Here is a 13,961-nt window from a genome sequence, read left to right as displayed (position 1 = left end):
AATTGGGGGAATCTTGTTACTGTATGGTTCATGTCTGAAAATGCATCTCAGCTGTAATTGAAAATTGTGAAAATGTAAAATGCAAATCTACTGGCAATTTACAAAAAGCTCTTTGGATGAATCACCCCACACACCCCTAGTGTAATGTTTGTGGAGAGGAATTTGAGACAGACAAGTCATGAGATCGGACCTCTGCTCTGAGAGGGTTTGCTCTACATATCAACCATGACCATGAAAAACAGCTATTTTGTTGTAAAGATTCCAGAAATGGCTCCTGGTTTCCCAGGTCAGGTTTTAACCCAGGGGCAAATCCCTTTAACATTCTACCAGAAACAAAGGAAAATTATTGAGCTGCAATTAGTAAGTGTCCCAGAAAATAACTGGAAGGCAATATTTTACCTCTCTCAATCTCTAACCAAATTTGATCACCAGTATTTAGCTGAAGGATGGTACTTCCTGATAAAATATTCTGCCTGTTACCCCCATCTAGGTCTGTGGTAATTGTTGTCACACCATTTCTTTGAAGGGCCAACACCGTGCGATGATTCGCTTCACAGTGATATGAAAATAGATATGCTCCTAATATCTGACAAGTGAATGTTCTATTTTGATAGTTGTAATGTCCCTGGCCATTGAAGATCTCCCTTGCACATGGAATTGGTTCCCTTTGTGTTAGATTGGCTGTTTGAAGTTCTACAGAAAGGACAGATGTCTCATGCTCGAGTTGCTGACTGCTCTCAGCTCTTGGTCCTGTTGGTCCATCAGAATTTTGAGTTTCATGAAGTTCAGTCCAGTGGGGTTCTGAAAGATCTGCAAGAGTAGATCATCATGTTTATCTGCACATCATAAGATCTAAGATTTATTTAACAATGCGGCCTCCAATGCTGGGACCAACGTTAACACTTACAGAAAAAAGAAGAGGAATGAGAATCAATGAGGGATGATTTGACAGGTAACCTGCTCTCTCAGATTAATGCTCGGATGACTGAGGTGAAAATTATTATTGTTGTGTTTATATTCAGCCCTTCTCACTCGATGCCAGCCAAGGGCACTCTCTATTCCGAGACACTGCTTTTCGGCTCTTATCTTTACAGCCAGGTGGTGCAATGTCCCACTGTCCATTACTCAGACAGATTAGCGTATCCCCTCCCACCAGCTTGAATCCGGACTCACAGGTGTACCTGACTGAGGATTTGCAGATCGAGAAATGGCTATGCTCCACAACAGGGACGGAGCCACAGAGGGTCACTGTAAAAGGAACAAACCAGTGCTAATTAGGAGAAAGGAAGCCTAGAGCTACTGAGAATATTTGAAGTTTCATGTGCATCACAGCACAATGTTTAGACTAGAATGACAGGATCATACAATGGTTACAGCGCAGAAGGTGGACATTTTGACAGTTGTGTCTGCTGCCTTGCTGAAGGAGCATTTCACCTAGAGTCACTTCCCCAACTTCTTTCTATAGCTCTGCACATTCTTCCTATTCAGATGATAATCCAGTTCTCTTGAGTTCCTTGACTGAAACTGCCTCCACCACACTTCCAGGCAGTGCATTCCAGATTATAACCACTCATTACGTGAAGTTTTCCCTCGCGTTGCCATTGCTTCTTTTACCAATCGCATTAAATCTGTGCTCTTATGTTCTTGATCCTTCCACCAATGGAACCAGTTTCTCCATATCTACACTGTCCAGATCTCTCATAATTTTGAATACCTCATTGAAATCTCCGCTGAACCACCACTTCTCCAAGGAAAACAATTCCAACTTCTCCAATCTATCTTCACAACTGAAGTTCCTCATCTCTGGAACCATTCTTGTGAATCTTTTCTGTACCTTTTCTAATGCCTTCACGTCCTTCCTAAAGTTTGGTGCCCAGAACTGGACGCAATATTCCAGTTGACACTGAACCAATGTTTTTTACAGGTTCAACATAACTTCTTTGCTTTTGCACTCCATGCCCCTATTTATAAAGCACATAAATTGCTTGCCTTATCAGCCGTTCCCTCAGCCTGTCAGTGATTTATGCACGTATATAACCAGGTCCCTCTGATCAAGGCCATCTTACATTGACGTGACCCGGCGCCTTCATGGTGAGTCCACCACTTAATTGGAGGTGTCCTGCCAGCGGTAGCCCAGGAGGGAAGGTCTCACAGGCCAACGAAGTGGCTGTGAGCAGGGAAAGCTGCATCCATGGTCTCTCCAGGGAGGTTTACCCACCAATAGTCAGCACATTGATTCTTTATACATTTTTTCATGATCTGGCCCAGCTCCAGAGTTCTGCAAAGCTCACCAGTGACCACCTGCCCCGGTGGCGCTGCAGAGGCTTCAATGCTACTGGCTCTCTGGTGGAGCGGGCAGCATCGGGAGCCCATCCGCCGCTGTCCTTCTTTGGATGGTGCGCTCACAGACGACCAATTGAGAGGCCTCCTGTGACAAAGTTGCTGAGCAGGTCCCACTGCCAACAAGTGTGGGACTGTGAACGCCCCCTGTAAATTCAGCCTGATCAGTTGGTTTGAGTGATAGGAAGAGGAGGAGGGTTTAAATTTCCTGCTCTTCAAGATATTGCCCTTGACTCCACTGACCCCTCAGTTTTGTGATCCCTGAATCACTAGAGGAGATAGAAAAAGTTGCAGGAGAAATAAACACTTCTGAATAAAATGTTTGGACCACCAGAAGAGAAATGTTAATGGCATTCAGAGTTCCAGCTCTTGGTTTCTGTTGTAGGTTGTACTCTTGGTGATAGAGTTGATCAGCAGACACTTCTTGGGTGGAAACATTGGGGAGAATTTTCCCCCCATTGGGGGGTCGTGTGGGGGTGGGCGGGAGCAGGAGCAGGCGTGAACCCAATTGGCGTCCTCCCGCCGATCGGGTCCAAGCTGCCATTTTACGTGGGCAGGCCAATTAAGGCCCACCCAGCGTGATGTGCGCCCAGAAGCGCAGTGCGCTCCCTTTGCGAGTGTGGGGGGGGGGGGGGTGGTTCCCTGAGTTGGGGCCTGCGTATGCCCGCGAAAGAGCACAGAAATCTCCCTGAGGCACAGAGCTGCCTCAGGGAAATTAGTTTAAGGTTTAAAAGTTTAAATAAAGAAAAGAAAATATTTTAAGACAAGTCCTCTCATGTGACAGCATCACATGAGCTGGGACATGTCAAGGAACATTAATGAAAAAATTTATTTAATTTATAAACCCTGCATGAAATCTCATCCCACCTGTGGATGAGGCTCCATGTAAAACGCGAAGGCTGCCTGGACTCTTTGTCTGCCCGCCAACCTTAAGGTTGGACAGGCAGCTCACTTAATAACTTTAATTGATATTTAAATGGCCTTAATAGGCCTTTGGGAGTTCGGCGGGTGCACAGCCGACCCAGGTGCACATCCGCTGAACTGAAAACCTGAGTGATGCATGGTGACTTCTGGACGCACGCCTGATGTCACCGCGCATCACTTTACACGTGTGCATGCAGGGCCTGCCCTCACATGCCAATGGGAAAATTCTGCCCATTAAATGTATTTACAAAAACTTAGCAGCAATTACATGTGTGCTTTCAACTCCAACTCAAACTCTGCAATGACTACAGAGGTAGCCTGTGCTACTCTCCTATTGGTTACTACAGATCATGTGACCTACCCTAACACGTGTTATTCTTAAAGGTACATTACAGACTATATAAAATCATAATTACCACAGTTTCTCTTTGCTCTTTTCTTACACCAGCGGGTTTGGTTAGTTTTATGTTCAAATGTACGTGAACTGTAATGTCAGCTTTCTGAAGGCTGGGCCCAATCCTGTAACAACGTACCTTGTACATCCTCCTTCCAGGCACTCAGGTCTATCTGTGGTATCTGGCTGCAGTTTACATATCCTCATGGGAATGTTTGGAATTTAAAGGCATCCCGAGGAAGAAATTGAATCCTGGTGTTATCACAGATTATCCTGGACATGGAGATTTGAGTAAGAGCCTGACGTTGGCCAGGAGTAAAAACTCCTCTATTTTCCCACCAGTGTCTGAAAAACAAAGCGAAACATCATGGTTAAGTCCCTGAAAAGTACAGATCAGACCTGTTGGCTGCAAATAGTCCATCTGCGTTTGTTGGCCAGACACTCTGTACTGCCATAGACTTCATTAACATCAAAGAAAGTGGTCAGGGCATTGATCTGCTGACGAGTGTTAAAGTCTCCAAACAATGAACCCAGTTCACCAGTTCCACATGCAGGAGCCGATCGGAAGAAAGGCAAGCAGGTATTCCTATCCTTGATCCTGGTGTCTCTTGGAGGTATCTGTCAGGAAAAATACATAATACCTCTGGAAATGGTTAATCACAAACAGTTCTACAAACACCAACAAGAGGAATATTAACATGATTAGGGCTCACCAGATTGGCTCAGCAGTTTTAGTTAAGCCGTAAACTGTTTTATAATAAGATAAATGATAAAACCTTTGTCTGGAGTCAGTGGATGAGAAATTTGAGCATGCAGCAACAGTTTTTCTTGAGTTAAACTTCAAAATGGTGACAAAATGTACACACTTCTTACAAGCTGGATGTAAATTGGGCTTATTGGGCCTGTTAGACTAATTAATGGCCACTTAAAGGCCTTTTCCTGTCAGTGGACGAGCACTTTACCATCTGGGGAGGCTGCCCAATAGATTTCCGGTAGCTTGGGTGGGGGTTCCTTCCTGACCTGCTGCCCTGTGCCTGTGAAGGCCCCTCCTTACAGCAAAAGCTATTCAGATGGAAGACCTGACCCCTGCCCTCATGATGAACCGCACCCCCCCACCTCATTGGCCTCAGTGAGCCCCAACCCCACTTTTGCATTCTGGGCCTCCTCCATCATGGCTGGCCTGGGGACTGCCGCGTCCCAACAGTGGCCACTATTCCTAGTGGTGCTGCTGGGACTGAAGAGCTGCTGGCCCTCTGGCTGACCAGTAGATGTTGAAGGTGTGACATCCTGCCTTGCAGTGTCGAAACCACGACTGCATGAAATGTATTGCCTGTTGAATGTAAAATTCAGTCACGGTAATCAGGGCTGGCAGGGGCAGGGATTCCCCAGCCCGTGAGGGGGGCTGCCATCTCCATGTAAAATCTTGGCCTTGGTGTGCAGTGTCCACACCTGAAGCAGGCATTAGATCCTTTTACTTAAGCAAGGTGCTTAGTAATTTTTGAATTTCCCACTGCAATATTAGTCTGCCATGAGCCAGCTGCACACAGGAAACCTGCATGTCACCTATTGTGTTGTTAAGGTACAAACAAAATAAATGGACCCCAGATCCAAAGACCATTGGCAGACACCAATTACCCACAATAAATCTTCACTGATCCCTGCAGCTCTCCCCTCCACAGGAACATAACATTGTCCCTTTAATTTTCTCCTAGTGTCATACTTGGTCCATTTGAACATCCCATTCCAGACTTTTAAAAATTCATTCACGGATGTGGGCGTCGCTGGCTAGGCCAGCATTTATTGCCCATTAAAAATTTCCCTTGTTCAGAGGGCATTTAAGAGTCAAGCACATTGTTGTGGGTCTGGAGTCACATGTAGGCCAGACCAGGTAAGGACAGCAGATTTCCTTCCCTAAAGGACATTAGTGAACCAGATGGGTTTTTACAACAATCGACATAGGTTTTATGGTCATCATCAGACTTCCAGATCCAACAACGTGCACTTCCTTGAAACATACTGATTTTAAAAAAGTAGAAAATTCTCCTGAACACAGTCCAGAAACTCTTCCCCCTCTCTGCCCTTTACACTATCCCGTTCTTTATTAGGATCATTAAAGCCTCCCATTATAACTACTTCGTAGCTTTTGCACCTATCTGTAATTTCCTTGAAAACGTGTTCCTCCATGTCTTCCTCACTTGTTGGTGGCCAATAGAATATAACCAACTGTTAATAGTCCCTCTATTGTTTCTTAGCTATAACCAAATTCATTCTGTCCTTCACTCCTCTATGATATCCTCTCTCTCCAATACTGTAATATTCTCCTTAAATAAATGCTGCTCCTTTCTTTCCTTCCTTATCTTTCCTGAACGTCTTGAATCCAGGAATATTTAGTACCCAGTCCTGCCTTTTATGGAGCCAGGTCTCTGTTATCATCACAAAATCATATTCCCCCATGTCTATCTGCACCTGCTGCTAACCAACTATACTTACCACAATATAAAAACAAAAAAACTGCGGATGCTGGAAATCCAAAACAAAAACAAAAACAGAATTACCTGGAAAAACTCAGCAGGTCTGGCAGCATCGGCAGAGAAGAAAAGAGTTGACGTTTCGAGTCCTCATGACCCTTCGACAGAACTTGAGTTCGAGTCCAAGAAAGAGTTGAAATATAAGCTGGTTTAATGTGTGTGCATGGGGGGCGGAGAGAGAGAGAGAGAGAGAGGTGGAGTGGGGGTGTGGTTGTAGGGACAAACAAGCAGTGATAGAAGCAGGTCATCAAAAAGATGTCAACAACAATAGTACAAAAGAACACATAGGTGTTAAAGTTAAAGTTGGTGATATTATCTAAACGAATGTGCTAATTAAGAATGGATGGTAGGGCACTCAAGGTATAGCTCTAGTGGGGGTGGGGAGAGCATAAAAGATGTAAAAAAAAAAATTTTTTTTTATAATGGAAATAGGTGGGAAAAGGAAAATCTATATAATTTATTGGGGAAAAAAAGAAAAGGAAGGGGGAAACAGAAAGGGGGTGGGGATGGGGGAGGGAGCTCACGACCTAAAGTTGTTGAATTCAATATTCAGTCCGGATGGCTGTAAAGTGCCTAGTCGGAAGATGAGGTGTTGTTCCTCCAGTTTGCGTTGGGCTTCACTGGAACAATGCAGCAAGCCAAGGACAGACATGTGGGCAAGAGAGCAGGGTGGAGTGTTAAAATGGCAAGCGACAGGGAGGTTTGGGTCATTCTTGCGGACAGACCGCAGGTGTTCCGCAAAGCGGTCGCCCAGTTTACGTTTGGTCTCTCCAATGTAGAGGAGACCACATTGGGAGCAACGAATGCAGTAGACTAAGTTGGGGGAAATGCAAGTGAAATGCTGCTTGACTTGAAAGGAGTGTTTGGGCCCTTGGACGGTGAGGAGAGAGGAAGTGAAGGGGCAGGTGTTGCATCTTTTGGGTGGGCATGGGGTGGTGCCATAGGAGGGGGTTGAGGAGTAGGGGGTGATGGAGGAGTGGACCAGGGTGTCCCAGAGGAAGCGATCCCTACGGAATACTTACCACGCACTGTGCTTTCACATATGGGTGCTGCAAACCTAATTCTGGACCTTGTTATCCTCTTTTACTCTGGCCCAAATTAATGCCTTACTATCTTTTACTGTGGTGCTATCTGTCTCTTCAGTTCTTCGTGTACCTTGTTTTTTATTTGCAGTGTTGCATTCTGGCTCCCAGCCTCCTGCCAGTTTTGATTAAACCCTCCTCAATAGTACTAGCAAACTGCCTGCAAGGGCACTCGTCTTGGCTGTGTAGAGGTGCAACCACTCCAGCCTGTACGGATCACACTTTTCCCGGAACTAGTCTCAATGCTGGGCAACTCTCGGTTATACTAAATTAAACGATTAGTGCTATCGTGCCTTGCTCCACCCCTACCTTGACGCCTATCTGCACCATCCTCTGCAGAAACCACTTTTGTAAATGCAACTTGTCAGGTGGCTCTGTTTGTTGCACATCTCAAAGTCACAGCAATATCCAGAACCAATCCATCTGAGAAAGGTAACGGGGCAAGGGCCGGGATTTTCCGGCTCCGTCATGGTGGGACCAGCTGCAGGGTATGTGTCAGCCCAGCCAAAAGTCCATTGACTTCCGCTGACACTGGACGATCCCGGTGATCGGGCCAGGAAAATCCCACCCAAGGAGACTGGGCCAAGCAAAACACTTAAGCATTTGCTCCAGGCTTCCCTCGCTTGTTTTCCAACAGACCTGATGCATTCAGTAAACGTTTGTGCACTCGATGGACTCGGTGTTGGATGAGGCGCAGTGTATTTTCCATGTACTCTGCAGACCGCACTGCAATCCTAGCCTCTACCATTGGGTGCTTGAAGAAACGCAGGAGGTCACCGGGACTCAAGGATCTTTTGCTCAGCCGCTCTTCTTGGCTGGAAAAGGATAGACTCAGATTAGATGGAGATAATCGGGAATTCAGGTCCTGATTTAAAATACACGGACACTGTTACAGTAAACAGCTCTGTGGTACAGTTCGAATACACTGATCAGTGACCTTTAGATGAGTATAATAAAGCTACATTTCAGCTGATATAAATTTGAATGGTAAAGCAAGCTGAGGGAAAAAAAGAGGCTGCAAAGGATTCAGTGATTGGGCAAGAAGGGGGCAGATGATCGATAGTGTTGGGCAGTGTGAATTTATCAAGTTTGGTAGGAAGAATGTAAAAGCAGAATGTTTTAGAAGGTAAAGGGCAAGTGAATATTCCAACTCAAAGGGTTTTGGGTGTCCTTTTACAAAGTTAAAATGCAGGTACAGCAAGGAAATGAAATGGCAAACTGAGCTTTTATTATTTTTTAATAAAGCTCCTCCCTGGGGAACTGAGCTTTTATTGCAAGGCAGTCGAAGTTTAAGTGTAAATAAACTTAACTACAATTATATATGGCTTTGGTGAGACCTTTGGTGAAGGTTGAAGAGACAGAATGCACTTGTTTCTGAGGTTGCTAGGGGAGAACCCAAGCTGGATCTGTCCCCAGAGCCAGAAACATGCTGCAAGAGATGAATGTGTAGGATTGGGAATGGCCAGATCTACTGCCACCGGGAGGGATAGTTGAAGAGAAGGATCCCCCCTGTTCTGACATGTCACACCTCCAGCCATATCCCTTCTGAGAATACATCAGCTCTCGTCTCGGTAGCATCACAAATGACTGTGATGAGAAGGGCAGATTGGTAAATGAGGAAGAATGGTCTGTTCCTCTCTGCCATATAGGTTTGTGTCAGGGAATGAATAGGCGGTGGGGAGACTTTAGGTGAGGTCATTCAGAATTGGAGTATAGTGATTTTTAAAAGGATTTTGAGAGAGAATGGCTAAAAGAAAGAGAAATTTTAGAACTTGGTGGATCCTGGTTACCAGTTTGTAGGGACTTATGGATCCTGGTTTCACGCTTCTTTTGGGATGGCTGAGTTGGTACAATAGGCATAGTAGGTCAGCAGACTGTTCTTAGGTGGAACACATTCTGTTCATTTACAAAGGTATTCAGCAGCTACACTTGAGTGCTTACAACTCAATCCCTGTCTCCACGCTACAGACTCTAACTATAGACTACTGAGGTAGCCCGCGCTACTCCTCTATTGGATACTAAGATCATGTGATCTTCCATTATAACATTCTTCTTAAATGTATATTACATTTTGGATTACCACATCCCTCCCCCTTTACTCAGAAATACATTTTACAGTTACAATTACAATTTTCTCAAAATATCAAATTATCTACACAGATAAGTAATTTAGAAATTCAGTCTTTCTGGGAGTTTCCTTATGTGTGTAGAACGTCTCAGCTCTACAGCTTCAGATGCTTTGTCAGGAACTGCCTTTTCTGGAGTTTTCTGAACATCAGGTTCTTTGGTGGGCACCTGCAAATCTTGCAGGTACAGCTGACATATCTGCACTTGGCTGAATTCTCTCAGCAGGAAACATTGACTCGGCCATGAACACTGGTGGAATCATTTCTTGGTGAATGGTTTCTCTCTTTATATGATACACATGACTCCGTATGACATGGTCTTCCACCTTCACGTGGTAAGATAGATTTATTACCAAATGGGCCTTCATTTCACCCAATAACCACCTTGGTCCTTCTTCAAAGCTCTTCACATATACCGTCTCTGCTACGGTAAACTTCCTGTCATGACTATGCCAGTCGTGTCTAGTTTTCTGACTTCCCTGACTCCTTTCCACATTCTCTCCTAAATTCAGCATTATTAAGCTCGATCTCTTCCTGAGATGGCGTTTTATTAACAATTCAGCAGGGGTGAAACCTCTTGTTGTGTGAGGGGTGGTCCTATAATGGAAAGGAAAGCATACTAGCTTGGTTGTTTTGGAATCTCCAGTTAATTTCTTCATGTCAGACTCGAATATTTGAACCGCCCTTTCGACGAGTCCATTTGAGGAAGGGTGGTACAAGGAAGTTTTTACATGGGTGATTTCGTTGAGGCTGATAAACCGTTGAAACTCAGCACTCGTAAATGCCATGCCGTATTCAAATATGACTACTTCTGGTAGTCCATTAATGGCAAAACTTTGACATAGCTTCTCAATTGTAGCTGAAGATGTTGGTGACTCCAACTCATTTATGTCCATCTATTTTGAGTGGGCATCAACAAAAACAAAAACATTGTTCCCACATAGTCAATGTGTAATCTTACCCATGAGCTTCCTGGCCATTCTCAAGGTGTAACAGAACTGTTGAAGGTAACCTTTGCAATTGCTGACACTGTACACAATTCTTCACTAAGCTCACAATTTTTCCATCCATCCCAGGCCACCATAGATAGCTGCGTGCTATGGCCTTCATTCAGGAAATTCTTGGATGTGCACTGTGTAGTTCAATCAACAATGGCTTTTTTCCTTTTGGAGAAACAATTGATCATGCTCCCCACAGTGACATATCCTCCTGGCTGGTTATTTCATGCCTTCTGTTAAAGTGCGGTTTCATTTCATCAGATACCTGCTTTTGTGACCAGCCATGAAGAACTTGTTCACGTACTTTGGAAAAGACAGGGTCTCGAAATGTCCAGTCTCTGATCTGTCTAGTACATACCGGTGATGAATCTAATAAATTCAACAATAAAACAAGTTCTTGAGGGACTGGAACAGCCTCATCATTTTCTTGTAAGGGCAAACGACAAAGTTTATCTGTGTTTGCAATTTGATTTCCAGGGCTATGGATGAAAGTATATTCGTATGCTACCCATCTTTGTATTTTTGCTGATGCTATGGGTGGTATAATCTTGTACAGGCCGAAGAATCCTAGCAATGGCTTGTAGTCTGGAATAGTAGTAAAATGACGGTTGAGTACATACTGATGAAATTTCTTGACACTAGAGATAATTGACAGGCCTTCTTTTTCTATCTGTGAGTATCCCTCTTCCACTGTGGTGATCATTCTTGATACATAACCTATAGGCCTTTCCGTGCCATCGTCCATATGATGGGAGAGTACTGCTCCCACTCCATAGGGAGATGCGTCAAATGTCAACGCCAATTCTTTCCTCTGGTCGTAATGTACTAATAGATTGGATGAGTGCAACAATTATTTCAACTTGTGAAAGTTTCTTTCTGTGATGCCTGCCAAGGCCAACATCGATTCTTCTTGAGTAGATAATGCAGCGGGGCCAGTTCTTTATATAAATTGGGTAAGAAGCGCTCATAATAATTGATCATTCCTAAGCATGATTTGAGTTCTGAGGTGTTCTTTGGTGCAGGTGCCTCTCTTATAGCTCTCACTTTTTTCTCAACCGGGTGGGGGCCCTGTGAATCTTTCCGGTGACCCAAATAGATTACCTCCCTCGTGCATTTTTCTTTTTTGAAACACCTGCAAGAAATGCTTTAAGACTTCTTCTAAGTTTGCTAAATGCTCCTTTTCAATGAGTCCTGTCACCAGAACATTATCTAAATAAACTATGACGTGGGGCAGTCCCTGCAGTAAACTTTCCATTGTTCTCTGGAATACAGCACAAGCTGAGGAGATGCCGAAAGGCAAATGGGTATATTGGTACAATCCTGTGTGCATATTAATTGTGACAAGTTCCCAGGAGGCCTTCTCTAACTCTAATTGTTGATAAGCATAACTCACATCAAGCTTCGTGTAGGTGGTTCTACCTGCCAGCTTAGCATACAGGTCTTCAATTTTTGGTATAAGGCGTCTGTCCAGCTTAGCCACTTTATTAACTATCAATTTGTAGCCTCCGTAAATTTGAACACTTCGGTCGGGTTTAAGAACGGGGACTGTTGGCGCTGCCCATTCTGAGAACTGCACAAGTTGTATAACGCCCAATTTTTCTAATCTGTCCAGTTCGGTGTTGACCTTTTCCCGCAGTGCATGAGGTATGGGTCTTGCCTTCATCAATGGGTCCACATGAATTTTTTGCTTGCAGCCCCTGGATCTTCCCAAGTTCATCCTTGAAGATTGAGGCATATTCTTGTAGTAGCTCTGGTAACCCACTTGCCCTCAGCTGGAAAATTCCAGCCCATTCTAACTTAATCTCCTTTAGCCAGTTTAATCCAAGGAGGCTTGGCCACTCGCCTCCCACCACCATCAAGGATAGTTTTACTGATTGGCTTCTGTAATGAACAGTAACTCTACTTATGCCTTTGACTTGGATGTCTTCTCCCGTGTAAGTTTTTAATTTGGCATCAGTTTCTTCTAAATTTAAGTTATGTCCACCATAATTCAGATATTTGAAGGCGTGTTCACCAATCACTACTGGATGCTCCTGTGTCCATTTCCATTCTAACAGGTCAGTCATTCACTGTTACATGTATTGGCTCTGTTTTTCCAGCCTTCAAGTTATAGAATGAATAAATATCTGAATCTGTTACTTCAGGCGCTTCTAAATTGTAAATCTCACAGGGCCTTTTCTTGTGTTTGAAAATCTGCCTGTTTCTTTCTTTGCATTGTCTCATGAGGTGTCTGTGTCAATGACAATAAAAACATTCGATCTTTTTAAACTGCCAATCATTATAACGTTGTCTGTTTCCACCTCTGTTGCTATTTATCTATGTTTTCGCTGCTAAGTCACTTCTTTTTATATTTCTTTTTATATTAGCAGCGGATGTTTCCTGCTTCTCGACAGAGTCTTGCAATTTTGCGCCCTTTTTGGCTGGCGTTTCCCACCCAATGTAGAGGACAGTGCCATTTTGTGCCCCCTGTATGGCTTTCAAATCCCTCACTGAGCTTTCCATGGCCATTACTATCTCTAGTGCCTTCTTAAAATCCAAATTTGTTTCAGACAATAATCTCTTCTGAATTTTGCCCTCATTCACACCGCATACTAAATGATCTCTGAGCATGTAATTTAAAGTACTACCAACTCGCAATGTTCTGTTAATTGTTTCAAACTTGCCACATAACAAGCAGCTGTCTTCCCTGGGGCTCTGTTTTTCAGTTAAATTTGAACCATTGCTTTGTTGCCAGGCTTTGGCTGGTTATAACTTTTTACGAGGTCCGCCAGTTCTTCAAAACTTTTCAACTCAGGGGGACCGGGTTCTATCAGATTTCAAATCAATTGATAACTTTTACTCCCACGTGTGGATGAGGATCGTTCACCTCTTCTCTTCCCCTGTAATGTCATTTGCTTGGAAAAAGAACGTGAGGCATTCAATATAATGAGACTAATCATGCTTGGCTGGATCAAAAGGATCAATTCTTCCAAATTGCAGCATTCTGTGAGGGGATTGCTTCAATGATTAAGACACAAATTCTACTTACAATTACTGTGTGAGGTACAGCCCAATTTCATTTCTCTTGATTTCTTTCATAAACTTGTTTTATTCTTGAAGCCAGTTTATTGTATCATCACTCTTTTCCTCGCTTTTTCTTGCTTTTTCCTCGTTGCCAGTTTGTTGGATCCTAGTCAGCAGATTTTAGGGACTTATGGGTCCAGGTTGCACGGTTGTTTTGGGATGGCCAAGTTGCTACTATAGACACAGTAGGTCAGCAGACAGTTCTTAGGTGGAACACATTCTGTTTAGTTACAAATGTATTCAGCAGCTACACTTGTGTGCTTACAACTCACACCCTGGCCAGGATTTTCCCCTTGGCGATTTGGGGCCGGGGCCCGCTTGCCAAGGGGAAGATGACGGGAGGAATCCCTGACGTCATCCCGGGTCATTTAAATCTTAAGGAAGCGGGTGGACAGCGAAATCAGCTGTCCGCCGGCTGACCTGTCAATGGCCAATTAAGGCCATTGACAGGCTCATTAAGGTAGTTAAATGCCCTGCCCGGCCAACCTTAGGGCTGGCGGGCAGGC

At 44.1% G+C, this 13,961-nt stretch overlaps 1 pseudogene; it reads right to left on the bottom strand.

Annotated features, from left to right (window-relative positions):
- Window positions 1-693: 693 nt before the first annotated feature.
- Window positions 694-13,961, bottom strand: part of LOC121282874 — a 96,905-nt pseudogene continuing 83,637 nt past the window's right edge.

This window comes from Carcharodon carcharias, chromosome 10 (assembly GCF_017639515.1).
Source record: "Carcharodon carcharias isolate sCarCar2 chromosome 10, sCarCar2.pri, whole genome shotgun sequence".
NCBI classification, from domain to species: domain Eukaryota; kingdom Metazoa; phylum Chordata; class Chondrichthyes; order Lamniformes; family Lamnidae; genus Carcharodon; species Carcharodon carcharias.
Note: the sequence above shows the minus strand (reverse complement) of the source record. Positions and strands in the feature narration are given on the sequence as shown.